This window comes from Neopelma chrysocephalum, unplaced genomic scaffold (assembly GCF_003984885.1).
Source record: "Neopelma chrysocephalum unplaced genomic scaffold, ASM398488v2 Primary Assembly neopelma1_116476, whole genome shotgun sequence".
Lineage (NCBI taxonomy): Eukaryota > Metazoa > Chordata > Aves > Passeriformes > Pipridae > Neopelma > Neopelma chrysocephalum.
The window spans coordinates 20,003-24,254 of NW_020928954.1; the positions used below are offsets into that span (position 1 = coordinate 20,003).

General features: G+C 45.2%; 1 long non-coding RNA gene across 1 annotated transcript; it reads right to left on the reverse strand.

Moving 5' to 3' along the window:
- Nucleotides 1-2,142: 2,142 nt before the first annotated feature.
- On the reverse strand, nt 2,143-3,941 carry LOC113962178. The gene is made up of 2 exons (XR_003532463.1): nt 3,803-3,941; nt 2,143-3,223 (listed from the first exon to the last, which is right to left on the reverse strand). It is a non-coding gene; the product is annotated as an uncharacterized LOC113962178 (long non-coding RNA).
- Nucleotides 3,942-4,252: the final 311 nt, after the last annotated feature.

A 4,252-nucleotide genomic window follows, 5' to 3' on the forward strand; every position in this document is an offset into this window, starting at 1 on the left:
ATGACATTAGGGCTTAAGAAGTATTGGCATGGGAGCCCATCTAGATACCTATCCGTCACATTTATCTGTTCACAGCATGATAATAAAGGCCTACACAAGGAACAAATACAAAGCAAAAACCTGTCTTCAGTCTATTTTAATAAGTGAAATAAACCTAAAGGTATGCATTGGATTTCAGCAGCAGTTAACCTTTCCCCTGACATGATGCAAGGTCTCTGCAGGGATATTAAGCAGATTTGCTAAATGCCATAGGGGGGCTGACTCTGGAGACTGCCAGAGCATTGCCAGCTTATATAAACCTTCCCAGGAGTTAGGCTGATAGTCTCAGGCTTCTCCGAAAACATTGCTGATCCACAGGGATAATCTCATTTCTTGGACCATGAAATAAGTTGTAGCCTAAGGGTTACAGCTGATATATGTGTGAGACACAATCACCAGCTTGCCAAGTGGCTGCTTTACCCATGTCTGTTAGGTGGCTTTTGGGCTCAGCTGAACTTAGTTACTACTCTCTAGCAGGGAACACCATTCCTGATGTCGCCCTCCCCACTGCCTGCCTTCCATTGCCCCCAAACATGTTCACAGTGATCACCTTAGTGCATGTTTTGGAATAGGAGGGATTTGGTACAGCATTGGTGTTTCGCAAAAGGCAAGAGAGCTGAAAAGCTGGTCAAACAATTCCTTCCTAGAATACATTCCTGCAGGTCCCATGGGTCCCTGTGCTCAAGCACACACACACAAGTCGTGAGGTAGCTGTTTTTGCTAAGGCAAAGAGCATTACCTGTTTAGAGAGCTTTGGCTGTCAGCAGAAGGGGTATTTTCAGCTTTGTTGGAAAACAGTAGAGCTAGATAGGTCTGAGGTCCTACTCAGTGTACCTGGCAGGTGCTGAACTTCAAAACTAACGCCAAGATTTTCAGAATCGAAGTGCCAGCAGCTGGGCAGTCCCAGGCTGTAGGCACAGTACAGGTGTGAACCTGTTAAGCTTCAAGCTCCTGGGAGCTGCTTTCCCTTGTAAGCACTAGACTGGGAATTACTACCACTTGCCTGACACCACTATTGTGAGAAGTGTGATATTTCCCTGTTTAATTAAATAGAAGAAGCCCAAAGTCACTGCCCTTCTTTTTGAAATGGGTCCATTCCATTTTAAGTGCTTCCCTTTGTCTCCTTTGCAAAGTGGTGGCATGGAAACAATGCCACCTCCCACCATGAAATGACAGCTTGCTCCAGCCCTTTCATAACAGAGGCCCTTGAGGCGTGCACCAAGGGAGCTTGATGAGGTTAGTAATCACTGCAGCACATGAAAAGCATGTTGCACTGCGACCTTTTGTACATAAAGAGCTATACTGGTTCTGCTTCAAAGGCAGGGAGATTTACACATATGGCTTTCTCCCAGCACTGAGGGAGGAGAAACTGAGGCAGTAAAATCCTGAAAGCCAGCAATTTATTCAAGAAGGGATGCTGAGAGTGCTTGAAGGCTTAAAGCTTATGGTATTTTACCTCCAGTTTGCAGCACAGGAAAAAAAGGATAGGATTTTCATTAAATCCTAGCATTTTTAGAGACACAAACTATATTTTTCTTTTTCAAGTCGCATTGACAGTCCTGCAAAAGTTCTCTGAGAGTTTTTACTTCACAAGAGCTGCATGCACAGCTCTTGGAGATCCAGTGCCTGTTATCTGCTGCTGTAGTAGCAGCTGCCCTGAAAGACAGGCTAGAAACAACCTTCCAGTCTTCTATGCCTAAGACCCTTTCTGAGGTCATCTGTCCTATTGTCCTTTGGCAGTCACACCTCACTCCCACATACTGATAGCACCTGCCATGACCTCTGGTTGATGACTTATCTCCAAAAGCTGAAGAAATAATTTCTGCCAGGTCTGCCTATGTTAAATATCTTTGAGAGAGAGGTACGTCGTGACACAGACTTCCCTGCTCACAGTGTGACTGGGGAATCCCAAACCTTTTCTTCAGTACTTCATATCTTGGACTACAAGATACCTGGGAAGCAAAACCAGGTAATATCCCTTTTCCTTTCTCAGAGCAGTCTCTAATTTTAATTACCTTCACCATTCCTTTAGTAGCAGCACTTCATGGCAGTCCCCTCTTCTGTAGTTTGGAAATTGAGAAACAGAAATATGACACAATTACCTTCAATTACCAAAAATATTACTTTTATGGAATAAAAGTGAAAATTTGATTTAGTCCAGATCTGAAGCAGTGAGAGACACATAGAGAGATTATAGGGGAGTTTTCAGTGACCCATGGCCTCCAGAGAGAAGAAATAATCATGTTACTGCGTTTCCTCCCAGCTTCACAGCGGTTTATATCCTTTAATCTCACACACTGAATCCTCTGTTTGCTTGGGCTTTGGAGATTCAACAAGCCCCATGTGCAGTTAGCACAAAGCAGGATTCCCCCACTACCTGCTGTTTTGATCCTGGCCACAGACATAAATGACTGCTCTGCCTCTGTATACATAACATGTACGTGGATTAGGTACAAATTCAAACGTGCAACACGGCTCCACCCAATGCTGTCTGCAGAGACAAGAACATCCACAGCAGTAAAAGGTGCAAAGATAATTCAGTGTTTTCCACTTGATCCCTGGAGATGTTTCTTAGCATCCCTTGGCACATCCCACCTTGTGCACCCACCTCAACCCTCAAAAGCTATTGAGATGCTTGCTTTGCTCAGTTCAAGTTTCCTTTTGGTCTTCAAGGCTCTTCTACCTGCGTTTTCAGGTGGATAACCAATACTGTGCACACTGAAGTTCTATACAGGCCATAGCAGGAGCCCCAGCATCCCTCTAAAACATTTCAAGCTTGTTTTTTGCCATCTCTTCTCTTTGAATGTATGACTGCCAACAGGCCAATACCAGCTGCGTGCCTTAGAGTCAAAATGCGTTGTTCAATTTGGAGCACTGTGTCCCATTTTTATCTGAACGATTCTTCTTCCTTTCCACAGCACACAAGGAACCCCAATGGTTTTGCATTTGAGCTCCAGCTGGTGCATCTTGGCTGCGTGTAGCAACGTCTCAGTGCCCGTCCCTGCCGTGCACCTCCTCCAGCAGGTCAAGACATCACCATGTCCCAGCGCTGACTCATGGCTGTGCTCTCACAAGGGTTGATGACAAGCTCTTTAATACTTTCATTCGTGTCCCCAATCGTCTCAGTGTCCAAACAGAAGCGTGAGGCTATGTGTTCAATGTGTGACCCAACTTTACCCCATCGCTGAGGAGAGAGACACACGAGAGGAGAAACAGATGAACAAGCTTCCGCCCCATTATATTTTTACTATACTGTTCCAGCATCAAAAGGACAGTTGTCACTAAGCCTCTGTGGCCTGATGCTGGGAAGCACAAGGTCCCCAAACTCGCACCAAGCAGAGCACATGCTGAGCATTTTTCCCATCAGAAGCACACTCATTTGAGCTCGGCCTCTGCCTGGCTTCAGGAAGATAATATATTACTAACAGCTTTTTCCCCAGGTCACTGGTTCAAATGCCAGCTCAGTGATTAACTGCAGAGAAACGTTAGCATCTGCTGCCTGACTGGCAGCCCGTGTGAACTAAATTGCCAGTTTGGGTTTGACTTCTGCAGATAAGTATCCAGATCACCACCCTCACTAATAGACATCCTTATCAACACACTCATTTAAGAGGCAAAGGGCTGAACAGGCCAGAGCCTGTGCTCCTGAATAGACTGTGCTTCCCAGATGAAGTCAGAACACACAGGCCATTTACTGTGCAGTAATACTATGATGAAAGAAAGGGAATCTCAAAGAAAATGGGGGATCAGTGAAAGGGCTCACCTGCTTGTTGTCACCTTCTTTACAAGGTGACAGCAGCACCTGGGAACCAGGGAAGAGTGTGTACACAGACAAACACAGCTGCTGCTGGCGGACTTGGTGGTTGTATGTGTATGTCCATTCCTGCAGAGAGGAAGAAAAAAACTGAGGTGAGAGATTAGTATTGACTCTTGGTATTCTTCTGCCCAGAAAACAAACATATTGGCTTGGATCCTGCCCCTTCTGAAAGCAAGCACAAACATCATTGACTTCAAGAGGCACCAGGTCACAGTTTCAAGCCTCCCCAAAACTGCAGCTGTTATTGGGGGACTGCAGGTACCAAAGAAAATGTCTACAAAAGCAGTTGGAAGAAAATGGTTCATGAGACAAAAGATTCCATAGCTAGAACTGGGCTGTGGTTGACGGAAAAAAAAGGATGGGAAAAAAGCAAAAGAGAGGCAGAAATACTACTAA